General features: G+C 39.2%; 1 long non-coding RNA gene across 1 annotated transcript; it reads right to left on the bottom strand.

Annotated features, from left to right (window-relative positions):
• Positions 1-246: 246 nt before the first annotated feature.
• Positions 247-17,257, bottom strand: LOC104857763. Its single transcript, XR_778956.3, has 3 exons — positions 17,117-17,257; positions 8,628-8,748; positions 247-2,450 (listed from the first exon to the last, which is right to left on the bottom strand). It is a non-coding gene; the product is annotated as an uncharacterized LOC104857763 (long non-coding RNA).

Here is a 17,257-nt window from a genome sequence, read left to right as displayed (position 1 = left end):
AGACATTTAAGTCACGTGTCCCTTAAGATAACACCACACCAGCTCCTGAGAACTAGCCCAGCTTTTCTTTGTTGTAAAACAACATCAAAAAGGAAGCTTGGGGAGCAGGGCAGGGGATTTAGCTCAGTGGTGCCACCACCTGCCTCGCAAAGCACAAGGACCCGAATTTGATCCCAGTACCAAAAAAAAAGTGGAGGGGCTTCCTGTGGCTCCTATGCAATAAATAATGGGCAGTGCTTCAATGTTCCCAAACAATTTCAGTCATGATTTTCAGAGATTCTCCCATCTCTTCAGAGAGTCCAAACCATGACTTGAAAGAGATTCATACAGCACCATCCCAGGGCCAACTGTCTCTGTGTGGATGTGAAGGCCCATGAAATTGGGCCACATAATATGGTCAGTAAAAACGAACCACTCCTCTTTCCATCATTAGAATTGCTGCTAATGAAACAGTACAACTCCAAGATAATTTCCCCACCTTTCCCCACAGGTAGAACTGATTCTTCCCTTGGCTAGAAGTTTGGAGAAGGTGGGGTCTAAGATCCTGTCAAGCATGAAGAGTCCACCGGTGCTGTTTCCCCTCACTTTGAAATGACTTCTCCAAGCCCCGACAAATCTCCATTTGTTAGGAGTTGTGAACTGAATACATTTAAGACCTGTCTCCTGCGTTGTTCATCAGGCTTTCCTGTAACCAGGAAGTTCCTTGAACGGGAATACAGGTGTGCTTAGCGGTGGTTTATAGGAAGCCCAAAGATCTAAATTCGTAGCTGGTGAGGCCTTTAAAAAAAGGACCTGGGACTTCTGAGTGCCAGTTTCAGGTCTATCAGCCGCCTTCTGTGCTTGATCAGACTGAGTAATTTCTTGCCCTGGATTTCCTTACATCAGAGGGGGAAAAGGTATCTCAGCCTGGGTGTGTACAAAGCCTTAGGAAGAATCAGAGGGTCAAACCCAGTAGACACACACACTGTGCATTTCACAACTGGGAAGTTCCTTTATTTAAAAGGAAGGGCGGAGGGAAAAAGAAAAGGAGGGAAAGGGGCAGAAGACAAGAACTCAGTGGGTCTTGTTGGCCAGGGAGACTGAGAAGAAGGCAACAACCTTTCCACCCAGGTGAACCCTGGAACTCACTGGGCCAGAACTCCCTCACCTGCCACCACTTCCCCGGGCACCTGAAAGGTAAGCGCAGCTCCCTCCTCTTAGCCAGACTGCAGAGAAACAGGAGAGGGAGCGGCCACGCAGTCTGGCCTGGAGTGTATGCAAACTAAATCAAACGTATTGTTCAAAATTTACCGTGGGTCATCTCTTCTTTTTCCTTATTCCTTTTCAATATCGAATGAAGGGCTGACCAGTAAGGTCAGACTCCCCTTATTAATGAGGCATTGCTGGGGCTCTATCTCATTAGGGGCACTCAGAACTGTGCATTTACTGCAATTTGCAGCACTTAATAGACAAAGGTCAGAGTGGGTCACGTTCAATTTCCACTTGGCAGAGGGAGGAAAAATGGAAGCAATTCATTTGCACAAATTTGAATAATTCTTCTCAGTCTCCTTTTCTTTATCTGCGTGTGGATAATTCCTGCATCTTACCTCACGCACAATCATTTCAGAACTGCCAACTGCCAGATTTCTATGGAGGCCGTAATGGGGCTGACAGATTCTATGAATCCAGGTGTCAAAATAAAGCCTCTGGCTTCTCCCCCACCCGCTTCTCACAACAGGGAATAGGAGTTGCCTCCAGTGAGCTCTTAAACTTATCATAAATGTATCAAGATTGCTGTGGGCCATGAAACAGCTGTAGACAATTAATCTTTCCACAATTCTTCGGCATAAGAATTGCTTTCCCCGAAAAGTAACATCTGCCGCGCGGAGGTGATTATTCACGGCCGATGGGCGCCCCCATAGTTTTATGCATAGAGCCATCAGTGGCAATGAAGCACGATTTATAGTTTTCCCTGGTTCAGTAAAAATAACATTTCAGCTGCATTAAAACATCATCCATCAGCTTTGTCCCAGAGCCCGGAGCCCCATCTCATACACAGAAATTAAAAAGTATTCATTTGAATGCTAACTTCTGAAGCTGGCGATGACATTGCTGCCCGTCTGGGGGTGGGTGAACCAGGGCGGAAGAAGGAGGAGAAAGGTCATGGGGTGAGCTGAGCTGAGCGTGGCATGTGGCAGCGTCCCTGTCACGGAAGGGCTGCGTCTTCCTTACTCATGACCCCCGGACACTTAATCAAAACTACTTGAATGAAACTGAGCAACTAAGGAAAGTTGTTTTACACAGAGCAGTGTAGTTCCTTGGCTTCAGGGGAAAGGTATCAGATAGATGCTTCTAAAACTTCAGAGAATGAGTCCATCCAGCCAGCACTGAGGTGAGCGCCATGTTCAAGTCCCAAGCAACGTGCAGAAGAGAATCCTACTTTTGGATGGCTTACAGGCCAGAGGGAAAGCCTATCAAAAAAAAAAAAAAAAAATTAAAACTCAGGGGCCAGTGATGTAATAAAAGCATAAATAAAGAGCTGTGACTGAGTAGGAAACTGCGAAGAGTAAAATAATGAAAATGTGAATGTAATGCAATTTAGAAAAATAGAGGGTACCTGAAGATCCGCTGCTTGAGGTATTAGTAGCTGTGCGGTCACACCTAAAACACCTTCTTAGTCAAGGTCATACAAAAGTTGGCTTAGAAAGTCATCTACAAAAAACTCTGAGTCCCAATGAAGTGGAGGGAAAGATCTGGGTTGGCCTTCGTCGGGCTCACGCGATGGGGCACCACCCGGAGTGAGGTTTTGCGAGGCGCAGAGCTGTGTAAAAGGCGCTCTCAGAGCCCATGTTTGTCCTTGGCATCCAAAAGTGAAAGCTAATCATTTTTCACTCCTTGGAGAGTCTCCTAATTTCACAGTCAATGAAACACAGATTTCACAGCTAGGCAAAAGTTGAATTTCGCAAAGGTCAAAGGGAAAGTTCAAGTGGCTGCGTCATTGAGTCACAGCAGAGCGAACCCACACGCAGCGAGGCACGGGTCCTTGGGTACATCCCCCGGCAGCAAGGCTCTCCGATAGCTTTACATCTTGCCTTTTTGCTTCTCTTTTCCAGTAAAAAAGTACTAATATTTTTCAAAATTGTTTGGAGACTTTGTGACATAATATATATATATTATGAATTTCTTCAATAAAGATATATTTAGGCCGGGCGTGGTGGGGCACACCTATAATCCTAGCACTCAGGAAGCTGAGGCAGGAGGATCGCTGTGAGTTCAAGACCAGCCTGAGCTACATAGTGAGTTCCAGGTCAGTCTCAACTACATAGTGAGACCCTGTCTCTAAAAACAAAATTTAAAAAAAACATATGTTTAGTCAAATTTAAGGTTTAGAGAGAGAGAAACCATTGTTTAATGTAACTTTGAAGCTTAGAAATACATGAGCTTACAGAGAAATATATTTTATATATTTATATGTAATATGAAGCAAATATATATTTTTACATTTAAGGTAAAATATTAAACTACATGCATATAGCTATGTGTACAAATATATAAACAACTCTATAAGGGAGAGCTCTCAATATTTATGCTCCATCAGATAGATATACACACTTGAATATGCATTGAATTGTCTCTTATCACACGATCTATCTATTCAGCCCTGGTGCAAAGTACATACACAGAAGCTCTATGAGGGAAAGATACAGGATTTTTTTTTTTTTCCCCAGTACTTGGGATCGAACTTGGGTCCTTGTGCTTGCAGGGCAGGTGGTGGAACCACTGAGCTAAATCCCCAACCCCACAGGACTTTCAACAAAAGCTGACACTACCATAAAATAATTCCAATGAAAAAGAAAAGTTCACTATAAAAGGAATATGCACTAACAAACCAGTTTTGAACTTCTTGTGTAATAGGTGAAAAAAAAATTCACAGAAGGACCTTTTCTAAGTGCACAAAGCTACAGGAATATTGTTTAGAGAGATAAAACTCAGACTGGATTAAGGAGTGAGAAAATACTTCGGAGAAAATACACCTCTGTGGCCAGGGTTCGTGTCTTAACCCACGCAACACAGGCAGGAGACAGCAGCCCTTATCTCTGTTTGTTTCCATCTTCTGTGTTCACAGCATTACTTTCACTCCAAAGAGTAAAATACCATGGTGGTTAAAAGGACTCAAAGCCCATGAAAGGTGGAAGACAACAAGAAATGGCCCAGTGGTTTTCACTAGCTGCACTTTCCAGGTCTTGGAAAGTCTCCAGTGATGCTCACACAATTAATACTGTCAACATCCTGAGAAATCAAAGGCAGGGAAGGTCCCCACAGATCAGACAGAGCAAACATCAGTATTTCCAAAAATAATGAAAAATGGATCAAAGAAGCACCTTATATTGAATCGCAGGGCAGTATGAGATGGTTTGTGAATGATGGAAATTGAAAATGGGGTTCCCTTGGATAAACTGGAGGAGCCCCATCTGCTTTGGGATTATATTACTGCAACTTGGGGACAACAGGTTTATTACATCTTGATTTCATCAGAGCATTTAATAAAATGCCTGAGAGCTTTGTGTTCAAGATAGAGAAATGTGGCCAGGTGTGGTGGAGCACGCCTGTAATCCCAGCACTAGGGAGACTGAGGCAGGAGGATCTCTGTGATTTCGAGATCAGCCTGGGCTACAGAATGAGTTCCAGGTCAGTGTCAACTACATAGTGAGACCCTGTCTCAAAAATTAAAAAAAAAAAAAAAAAACAAGATAGAGAAATGTGGGCTGAATTAACTAGAATGTGCAGGATTCATAGTGGGGTGAACAGTACTAATTAAGCAACAGAAGGAACAAGAACCATGTGCAAGCTGGTACACTGCACTGCAGTTACACAATTCTGTTTGTTCAGGAAAAGGGGTTTAGATCTCACACTTTTGTTGCCCAGACTGAGAAGAAAGGACTAGTACTGCACAGGGCTACAAGCCTGGCTACCTTCAAATGAGCTGAGAGCTGGCTCATGGGCCAGAAATCATAAAATAAAATGTAAAGCCTACATCTACATTCAATAAATTTCAAGCCCACAGGCCAACCTACAGCAAAAATGTGACCTAATAAAAGAAGTCCCACTAAACTCAAGAGTAGCACAAGTATCATTTACTGTTCAATGAAGTTCTAGGCTTCATTCTAGCCAATTTAATAATCATTATCCATAAACAAAAGATACTGGGAAAGATCAAAGATTGATCCAGGCAATATGATTAGACACTCAGAAAGTAGAAGAGAGTCAAATTTCAAACCCATTGTTAAAAGCTAATAAAACTAGTAAATACAAGATGGAGGGCCCAAAAAAACTTGCATACTTTTTAGTGTCTAGAAAACTACTTCAAAAATATAGTTTAAAAAATAAAACAATTTTGAAACTCCATCTACCCCAGTCAGAGTGGCTATCAATCAGGAATGCAAAAAATAATAAATGCTGGTGAGGGTGTAGGGAAAAGGAACCCTCTCATGCTGTGGGAATGTAAACTACTACACCCACTATGGAAATCAACATGGACATTCCTCAAAAAACTAAAAATAATAGTTCTGCTCAACCCAAGTATACCTGTTCTGGGACTATTCCCCCAAAGAATTAAGGACTTTGTGCTAACTATAGTGATATATGCATACCCATGTTTATAGAAGCACAATTCACAACTGTCAAGTTCTGGAAACAGTCTAGATCTCCATAACAGATAAATGAATAAATACAATATGCTATATATACATAATGGAATATTACTCAGCCATAAAGAAGAATTAAATAACATCATTTGCAAGAAAATGGATGGAACTCAAGACCATCAGGCTAATAAGCCAGACTCAGAAAGTTAAATATTTCATTCTGTCTCTTGCATAGAAACCTATAATATAAATAAATGAATGAATAAAATAAAGGGGTGGTGACAGAAAATAGAAGATAGGCTCTTAGATATACAGAAGAGAATTGAGTAAAAATGGAAAAAATATGTTAGAGACATGTACCAATTCCCCCAAAATGAATGAGACTATTTACTAACACTGACACGCACAAATTTAAAGAAATCTAATACATAGTTGTGAAAATAAAGAAAAATAGAATATCTAGGAATAACTTAAAAAGTGGCAAAAGCCACACAAAAAGTGTAAAGTTTTATCAATAGCCTTGTAAATATTTAAATAAAGAAATATGACAGTCCTAAAAATTTATGAAATTCTTTTTTTGTTTTGTTTTGATTTGGTTTTTGGTTTTTGGTTTTTGGGTTTTTTTGTACTGGGGATCAAACTCAGAACCTTGTGCTTACAAGGCAGGCAGTGGCACCACTGAGCCAAATCCCTGGCTATGAAATTCTAATTAAAATCTCAAACAGATTTTTTGGGGGGGTACCAGGGATTAAACTCAGGACCTTGTGCTTGTGAGGTAGGTGGCAGAACCACTTGGCTATATCCCTGGCCCGCAACAAGATTTTTTAAATTTACAAATTATTCTAAATTAATCTGGATGAATGAAGAAAGAGAAGAAGTGCTTTTTTTGGTGGGTGGGTGCTGGGGATTGAACTCCGGTCCTTGCACTTGCAAAGCAGCCGCCGAAACCACTGAGCTAAATCCCCACCCAGAAGTGCATTTTAGAAATAGACACCATGACAGAAAATCTGAAGAGACCAATAACAAGTAACAAGGTTGAATCACTATTAAAAAAAAAAAAAAAAAAAAAAAAAAAACTCCTGTCAGAAAAACCCAGGATCACATTGCTTCTGTGCTGTATCCTTCCAAACATTTATAGAAGAACTAATACCAGTTCGCCTTCAGTTATTCCAAAACACACTCTACAAGGCCAGCAGTACCCTTTTATCAAAACCAGATAAGGACATAAACAAACAAAACTACAGCCCAATATCCTTGATGAATATAAATGCAAAAAATCCTTCAAAATATCAAGCAAAATCCAATAGTATATCAAAAAGATTATTCACAATCAAGTGGGATTCATCCTGGGATGCAAGGATGGTTCAATGTATGCAAATCAGTAAATGGGATCCACCACATCAGCAGAATAAAGGACAAAAATCACAGTCATCTGCATAGATGCAGAGAAAGCATTCGATAAAATCTACATCCCTTCATGATGAAATGCTAAACAAATCAGGTAGAGAAAGAACATAATAAAGGTCATTTATAATAAGCAAGCAGCTAATGTTATACTGAATAGAGGAGAGGTGAACATTTTCTCTCTGAGATCTATCCTAGAATATGTATGCCCACTTTTACCACTTCTGACCAACACGGTGCTAGGAGTCCTAGCCAAAGCAATCAGACATGAGAAAGAAATAAGGGAATTCAACTTGGAAAAGAAGCCAACCTGTCACTATTTATAGATGGCATTACCTTTCAAAGAGAAAACCTCAAAACTCCACCAAGAAACTATTAGGGCTAGTAAATGAGTTCAGCAAAATTACAGGATATAAAATCAACTGTAAAAATCAGTAGTGTTGTTATATGCGAATAATGAGTATCTGAAAATGAAATCAAGAAAGTAATCCCAGGGCCAAGGATTTAGCTCAGTGATTCCATTCCATGCCTTGCAAGCACAAAGTCCTGAGTTCTATCCCCAGCACCAAAGAAAGAAAGAAAGAAATCCCATTTATAATGGCGACAAAAATATTAAATACCTGGGATTACTTTTAACCAAAGAGGTGAAAGATCTCTACAATGAAAATGATAAAATATTTATCAAATAAACTGAAGAGGACACAAAACAGTGGGAAAATTTTCATAAATGGATTAGAAGGATCAAATATTGTTAAAATATCCTTACTGCCTAATGTGATTTACAGATTCAATGCAATACCTATTAAAATACCAATGAAATTTTTCAGATCTTAAAATTTATATGGAACCACAAAAACCTGAATAGCCAAAGCCATCTCGAGAAAAGAGAAGCAGTCACTAACTGACTTTAGTGAGGCACTAATTTCAAAAATACTACAAATTTCTACTAATCCAACCAGTATGGTAACAGTGTAAAAATTGACATAAAGACCAGAGAACCAGAATAAAGAGCTTAGAAGTAAACCCATGCATCTACAGCCTTGCGCTTGTTTTATTTTGTTTTTGTTTTTGTTTTTTGAGACAGGGTCTCACTATGTAGTTGAGGCTGACCTGGAACTCGCTATGTAGCCCAAGCTGGTCTCAAACTCACAGTGATCCTCCTGCCTCAGCCTCCCGAGTGCTGGGATTACAGGCATGCACCACCATGTCCAGCTCAGCATTATGAGTTTGGACAGAGATGCTAAGAAAGACACTTTGGAGAATTGCATCCAAAAATGGTGAAGAGAAAATTGGATGACCACAGAAGATAAAACTAGAGCCCTATCTCTCCCCACTTACAAAAGCCAACTCATGGGAATCACTATTGAGGATCCTTGAAAAACTAAAAATAGAGCAACCATATAATCCAGCTACAGCATTCCTAGGTATACCCAAAAATAATTAAACAGCATAGAAAAATTAAACTCAGCATAGAAACACCTGCATCCCTATGTTTATTGCAGCATAATACACTCTAGCCAAGTTACAGAGTCAGGCTAGGTGCCTGTCAGTGACTGAATGGATAAAGAAAGAGTGGTGTAACAAAGGAGTGTTACTTACCACAAAAAGGAATGAAAGCATGTCATTTCTAGCAACACAGATGGAACTCGAAGCTATCGCATTGAGTGAAATAGGCCAGGTTCAGGAAAACAAGTGTCATGCTTTCTCATCTATGTAGAATCTAGGAGAAAAGACATGAAAGCAAAAGGGGAATATTAGACAAAAGGAAAAGGAGGGCCAGGGATTTAGCTTAGTGGTGCCACTGCCTGCCTCAAAAGCACAAGGACCTGAGTTCCATCCCCAGTACCAATAAAGAAAAAAGAAAAGGAAAAGAATCAGAGCCAAGAAAAGAGAGGGGAAAGGAGAGTGATGAAAGATGAGTATGCTCGAAGTCTGTTACATGCATGTACAAAAATGCCACGATGAAACTCAGTTGTCTACATAATTAATAGGAGCAAGGAAATATATATGTGGAACGACTCAGAATGGATTAAGATCTTGAATGTAAGACCTGAAATTATGAAAATACTATAAAAATATAGAGAAAATGCTTCAACACAATGAAATAGGCAAGGAGTTTTTTCAGGCAAGATACCAAAAGCAAAAATAGATAAATAGGATCCCATCCAATGAAAAAGCTTCTGAACAGCAAGGAAAACAATCTACAGAGTGAAGAGTCAACCTAGAGGACAGGAAAAAACATGTGTAATCTCTACCTCTGACAGAGAGCTGATATCCAGAATGTATTTGAAACTCCATAACTCAATACTAAATAAACAAATAACCCAATTTTTAACATGAGCAATAGGTCTTCTCTGAAGACCTACAAGTGGCCAAAAGGTACTGTATAAGAAAAAAGGTTCAACATCACTGATCAAGAAATTGCACAAAATCACAGAGCTATCACTTTGCCCCAGTAAGAAGAGCTATTATAAAAGACAACAGATGGGGGCCCTGATCCACCTGGGGAAGGAGAGCCATGCCCTCTCCCACCTGGAGCCACCATCTCTCCAGCACCAGGAAGGTAGCTGCACAGGCACCCCTAAACTCCCATAACTCCCCCCCACACTCTTGTGCACTCTCAGACCTCCTGATTGTGGCAGTCTTTGGACCCACTCTGCAGAGGCAAAGGTGGTCATAAAGGGTATTTTTCTGAGTTCCCAACTTTGAACATCTTTAAAGAAAGGACATGGGAAACCTGTAGTAGAATGGTGTGGAGTTCAACCGTTCAGAAGGTTGGGGAAGTCAATGTGGGCCTTGCAGCCCAAGGTCAGTCTGCATCATGGGGTTCAGCCATCAGCTAACTGAGATCAGGGGTCTTGAGTCCTAGCTCTGTCTGAGCCCCCATCTTAAATGGTAAATATACTATATTGAAAAGTTTGTTCACTGCAGACATGTTTTGGACTGCTTCTTGATTTCAATATAATTCAAATGGTTTAAGGGTGATAGACTACTGACTACCATAGGTGGTCAGTTTCCAAGATGTGCTTGATCTTAATGTGTTGCTGATTGTATCAGTTGGGATAAAGCATTGCAGTTGATTTGATGAGCTATTTTCTCTGATGTTATGAAGATGAGAATGTCTGTGGGTCGTTAGAGACCCAGAAGCTAGGGCACAATTGCATCAGGAAGATTTGCGTGATAACCCAGAGATTAAACCAAGGACAGTCCGACAAAAAAAATTAAAATGAGAAAACACTTAAGCAAGACACAAGGACAGACTTCCAGTTCACCAATGGCAAAGAGTAGGGCAAATGAGGATGAAAAGGCCAATAGTGAGCCACAAGGACACCCTGAACTCAAAGCACAGGAAGTAACAAAACAGATCAATCAGGCTGTAGAAAAATTCAAAACAGAAATAATTTCCCAGATAACCATAGAGATAGTGAGCAAAATGGAAGTCGTGATTTGAGCAGAAACTGACAAAAAAATAGATGAGCTCAGGACCATGATAGAAGCCATGAAGGCCCAGCATAAGAAAGAAATGGAAAAAATAAACACCCAACATAGGAAAGAAATGGAATCCATAAAACAGATTCAAACAGATATCCAGGAGATTAAACACTCCTTTGAAATTGCATGCAACAGAATAAAAGAATGTGAAGATAGACTCTCAGATATAGAAGATAAGATTGCAGTCAGTGACCATGAAAAGAGAGGTCTCTTAAAAACAGTAAGAGATCATGAGAAATCAATCCAACAACTCCTAGATGATGCAAAGAAGAATAACATAAGATTGATAGGAATCCATGAAGTAGCAGGAGAAAATACAAATGACTTAAAAAAGCTGTTTGCAGAATTAATGACAGAAAACTTCCCAAAAAGAGGGGAAGAATTTGACATTCAGATAACTGAGGCATATAGGACCCCAACTAGCCACAATCAAAAAAAATCTACACCTAGACATATAATAATTAAGATCAAGGAAACCCAACAGAAGAATAAAATACTACAAGCAGTAAGAGAAAAGAAACAAATCACATGCAAAGGAAAGCCCGTTAGAATCACAGCAGACTTTTCAACACAAACCCTTGGGGCAAGGAGAGCCTGGAATGAGATATTTCAAGTACTAAAAGAGAACAACCTCCAACCTAGACTGATGTATCCTGCAAGACTCTCCTTCAAAATGGATGGGGAAATAAGACACTTCCATGACAAAGAACACCTGAGAAACTACATGAATACCAAACCAGCACTACAAGGAATTCTAAACAAGATCCTAGAAAAAGACAATGAAGGCAACAACACCATGAGGCCCAACAGAGCAAATCAAATAGGCAAGGCAAGAAATTAAAAGGAGAAGGTGAAAAAGTAAAAGGAGTCAACAAAAGGCCATAACATGTCAATAATAAGTCAGTACATATCAGTTATAACCAGCAAGGTCAATGGCCTCAACTCACCAACCAAGAGAAATAGACTGGCAAAATGGAATAAGAAGCAAAATCCAACAATATGTTGTATACAAGAAACACACCTAGTGCAAAAAGAAGCCCATAGACTGAAAGTGAAAGGATGGAAAACAATTCTCCATGTGAGAGGAGCCCAGAAAAACGCAGGCATAGCAATCTCATTTGCAGACAAAGCAAATTTCAAACCAAAACTGATTATAGTATTATTGATGTAGGACGGTACTGTATCTTACATCTATGAATGTAAAATATCTTGTACCTGCTTTATGATACATAGTAGTGACCATGCTTTATCAGAGCTATATTTAATAATATTACTCTAGAATGTTCTCTTTCCAGATGATGATCAAGGTGGTAGTAAAAAAAAATGGTGGTGCCATGTACAGAACTGTGCTGTTTTCTGGATATTATCCTTTTCTTTGTTTTTTTGTTTTTGTTTTTTTAATGGAATGTGCTGAATGTCTATAATTTTGTTAGTGACTGCAGAACTGGAAAAGCTGTTGCTGCTGTTGATGCATAACATACTGCTATTATTGGTCTTTTTATATAAATATGTATAAACATATATATATAAATTGAATTTTGGGAAACTTTAATGCTACTACCAATTTTGGAAAAATTCATCCCAATTTACTGTGTTGAGTTGGCATTGTGCAGAAATGGACAGCCATATTTGTCTAGAAATGTTAATTTTTTTATTTTTATTTTTTATTTCTTTTTCCATTTGTATTAAATATGTAAGGTCATATCTACATGGGTTTGATTACAGAAACTAATAAAGTATTCTCTAAATAATGGAAAAAAAGAATAAGATAAGACTACAAGAGCAAGAAGCAATTTAAATATGTTCAGGGACCATTTTCATCTCCAGAATTAAGGATTATTTTAATGTTACATCATTGCCTTTTCTCTTTTATTTTCCTGTTTAGTTTTATTTTAGGATTCCCTATTTTTAATGTTCATACAGAGATTTATTTAACTGAAATACCGAATAGTTTCTCTGGTATGAAAAATTATAATAGTCCAGAGGATTCTAATGAGATAATTGATAATGTGAAATAGGAAGTAAAGGGCTAAAGGTGTAGGGAAAGTGGGAAGGGTGGGGAAAGGTAATAAGGGAAAGGGAAAAAATATGAGAAAATGGAAATAAAGTGTTTGTAAATGGGGAGGGGAGGAGGGGAGCGAAAGGAGGGCAGGGATAAGGGGAAAAAATGAGAACCAAGACCTGTCATGTAAAGGTACAGGATCCCAATGATGAATGTGACTGTTGTATCCCTAAAATGTACCAATAAACTCAATAAAAAGAAAAGACAGCAGATGGCAAGTTCCAGCCAAAATGGGGAGTGCAAGGAGGACCTGCATACCGTTTGTGGGAGCAGAAATGAGTTCAGCCACTGCAGAAAACAGTGTGGAGGCTCTCCGGAGCTACCATGTGAACCGCATCCCACTGCAAGGTTTGTATCCAAACAAAATGAAATCAGTAGGTCAAGCAGATACCTGCAACACTGTTTACAATATCCAGGACTCGGAAGAGACCTAATGCCCATCCACTGATGAGCGGATGAAGAAGGTGGTGCATCTTTGAATTGGGTCTTTATATTTGGGGGAGCTAATTGTTTTGAGTAGACATTTCTCAGATTTGACCCAGCCATCCCTCTGCTGGGTATCTTTCCAAAAGAATGAAAAGAATCATATCACAGAGATACATGTGCACCTATGTTTATAGTGGCACAGTTTGCACTAGCTAAAACACGGAAACAGCCCATTTGCCCATCAGTTGGAAAATGGATAAAGATTATGTGGTTTTTCTATAAAATGGAATACTACTCAGCCATAAAGAATGAGAAATTAGATTCATTCCTAGGAAAATTGATACATATTGAGGATATACTCCTAAGTGAAATAAATAAGTCACATGTGTGTCAATACTGAATAGTTTCTCTGGTGTGAGTAAACTATAATAGTACATAAGATCCTAATGATATAATGGACAATGTGAAATAGGAAGAAAGGGGCTGAAGGTGTAGGGAAAGTGGGAAGGGTAGAGGAAAGATAAAAGGGAAAAAATATATGAGAAAATGAAAAAATGGAAATAAATTGTTGTAAAGGGGGAGGGGAGGAGGGGTGAAGGGAGGGCAGGGAGAAGGGGAAAAAATGAGAACCAAGACCTGTCATGTAAAGGTACAAGATCCCAACAACGAATGTAACTGTATGCCTAAGATATACCAATAAACTCAATGAGGAAAAAAAAGGTAGTGCATATACACACTGGGATATTACTCAGGCTGTTGCTGGTGACTGAAGGGACAGAGCTAGAGATCACTGTGTTAAGGGAAAGGGGCCAGGCACAGAAGCCAAGACTTCAAGATCACACAAAAAGTTGATCTCATAGAAGCAGAGAGGAGTGGCAGCTTCCAGAGGCCAGCGAGAGGAGGGAGCAGGGAGAGAGGGGTGGGGAAAGGTTGGTCAGTAGGGACTAAGTCACAGCAAGAGAGAAGGAAGACGTTCTGGGTGTGCTGCTCATAGGTCACAAGGTCCTGGGAACTCCACGGAGCAAGAAGACAGGATTTCAATTTTCATGACAAAGAAATGAGAAAGGGTGGAGGAGCCAGATATGTTCATAAACATATGAACATCACGCCATCGATAGGTACAATTTTAAGTTTTATGTATCTGTTAAAAATAAGTTTTTAAAAGTACAACAAAAATAATAATAAGGACTTTGAAGAAGTAGTAATCCATCGATATTAAAATAATGTATAAAACTATAAGAAACAAACCAGGATGATTCTGAGTGGAGTACTGTTAGAGCAATTAAATATAATAAGACAGACACATGTTGAGGACTACTTCAAGAACTAAGGTCAGCTTTTCAAATAAATAAAGAGTACCGCTAAGAGTTTGTCAATTGCTTTTTCCAAAATACTCCAGATGAATTTATATTTTCACACAAAGAAATTCCAGGATAACCAGGCGTGGTGATGCATGCTTATCATCTTAGCACCATTGGAGGCTGAAGCAGAAGGGTCGCAAGTTGAAGCCCAGCTTGGGCAATTTAGAGGCTTAGCAAGACCCAGCCTCAAAAGGAAAAAAAAAAAAATAGAAAAGGACCAGAAACGTAGCTCAGTGTGAAGACCTCAGGCTTAATACAGAGACAGAGAGGGGAGGGTGGGGGGAGAGAATTCAATAGTTAGATCAAATCTCAGCAGTTAAAGAAAACATAAATATCTAATTTCTGAATGAATGAAGATCTTCTAAGAATGAAGATAGAGACACATAAAGGAAAACACAGTTGAAATCAAAAATAATATAAAACATGTTTTATAACATCTTTGTAACATAAAATTAGAATCTATGAAAAAATAAAATAAAAAAGTAAACATGAATCTGAGAGAAATATTTGGAGTAAATATTAGAGACAATATGTAAATGTCCATGAAAAGTAAAAAGTTCACAGTGAATTGATTAAAAATTAAAGAGCATACTAAATGAATAAATATTAATAGATAATTTGTAAAAAATAGATGAATTTATACAGCAAAAATTTGAAAAACCTTTAATAATGAAAAACCACAATGATACAATATCATTTTGCCTGGTTTAACAATTATTTTAAAATAAGAAAATCTACTATTATGGAAGTGCAGTGAAATGTTACTTCACACAACACTAGTAAAATATAAATTGGTGTGGTGTTTCTAGAGAGAAATTTGGTGTTTTGAATGAAGAACCCGGAATATATTCCTGCTCTTTGGTCCAGTAATTCCACTTTGAGGATAAATCATAAGAACATAATCCAAATTGCAGGGAATTCGTTTTTGCAAAAAGTGTAAAGTATGAAAATATTTACTTAAGCCAGGAATGGTGGCACACATCTGTAGTCCCAGCATTTGGGAGGCTGAGGCAGGAGGATCACTGCATGTTCAAGGCCAGCCTGGGCTACATAGTAAATTCAAGGCCAGCCTGAATTTAAGACCTAATAAGACCTGTCTCAAAAAAATTCTAATAGCCAGGCATGGTGGTACACACCTGTAATTCTAGCACTCAGGAGGCTGAGGCAGGAGGATCGCTGTGAATTTGAGACCAGCCGGGGCTACATAGTGAGTTCCAGGTCAGTCTCAACTATATAGTGAGACCCTGTCTCAAAAAACAAAAAAAAAAAAAAAAAAAAAAAAAAAAAAAAAAAAAAAACAACAACAAAACAAAAACCAAAACAATCTAATGATTTTAATACAGTGTTTGAATATTTAATAAAAGGGGAATATCAACTGCTCACTGGAATAGATTTGCACAGGTTTCAGTGAGAGTATAAATGCACCAATGCCGCAGACTTGGTTCTCTGCCGATTCCATGTGGTGAATCCCTAACCCCAAGGCCTCAAGTGTGGCTATGCTGGAGATGGGGCTGCAAAGAGGTCATTAATGGGGGCGCCTATGTAGCTCAGTGGTTCTGCTGCCTGCCTCACAAGCACAAAATCCCAAGTTCCACCCCCGGTAACAAAACAAAACAAAACACAAAAAAGAGGTCATTAAGTGAAATGTGGCCATTCAGGTGCCCTAAGCCAGTCTGAATGGTGTCCTTGTCCAAGGAGACTGAGGCACAGAGAGAGACTCAGGCACACATGCACTCAAGATGGCACAGGACAGGCGACAAGCAGACCGCTACCGGCATGGAGAGAGGACAGAGAAGAAACCAGCCCAGCTAGCACCGGATCGGGGATTCTCGGCCACCATCTAATGTCTCCACCGATGATATCAGGTCTTCCCGTGAGCAGGGAGGTCCACCCACACCAGGGAGGCCTTCTGGTGCATTGAGTCTACAGACTAATAATGCCATCAAAAACATCCTTACCTCAAAGAGCTGGGACTAGCGGTTCCATTTGACCCAGCCATCCCTCTGCTGGGTATCTTTCCAAAAGAATTAAAAGAATCATATCACAGAGATACATGTGCACCTATGTTTATAGCGGCATAGTTATGTAATAACTAAAACTTGGAAACAGCCCATTTGCCCATCAGTTGGAAACTGGATAAAGAAGATGTGGTTTTTCTATAAAATGGAATATTACTCAGCCATAAAGAATGAGAAATTAGATTCATTCATAGGAAAATGGATAAATATTGAGGATATACTCCTAAGTGAAATAAATAAGTCACACGTGTGTCAATACTGAATATTTTCTCTGGTGTGAAAAACTATAATAGTACATAAGATCCTAATGATATAATGGACAATGTGAAATAGGAAGAAAGGGGCTAAAGGTGTAGGGGAAGTGGGAAGGGTAGAGGAAAGCTAATAAGGGAAAAGAAAAAATATGAGAAAATGAAAAAATGGAAATAAAATGGAAATGTTTGTAAATAGGGAAGGGAGGAGGGGGTGAAGGGAGGGCAGGGACAAGGGGAAAAAATCAGAACCAAGACCTGTCATGCAAAGGTACAAGATCCCAATGATGAATGTAACTGTACTGGATACCTAAAATGTACCAATAAACTCAATGAGAGAGGAAAAAAAGAAAAAGAAAAACATCCTCATGTAAGCACTCTGAATAATGTTCGACCAGACACCTGGGATGCTATGGCCCAGTGAGTTGACACATAAAATATAACTATCCCAACATGAGCATTTGGATCAATAACTTACACAGTCCTTTTGTCAACGAGTCTGAGGACATGAGGTCTACCAGCATGGGCAAGATCATTTCCGAGTCCCCAAAGTGCTTCTGTTTCCAGAAAATTTGAGGCTAGTAATTCATTTTGTGCATTTATATACAAAGTCATGGAA

The sequence above is a fragment of the Fukomys damarensis genome, unplaced genomic scaffold (assembly GCF_012274545.1).
Source record: "Fukomys damarensis isolate Sample0158 unplaced genomic scaffold, DMR_v1.0_HiC HiC_scaffold_37, whole genome shotgun sequence".
NCBI classification, from domain to species: Eukaryota; Metazoa; Chordata; class Mammalia; order Rodentia; family Bathyergidae; genus Fukomys; species Fukomys damarensis.
This window is presented reverse-complemented; position numbering and strand designations above follow the sequence as displayed.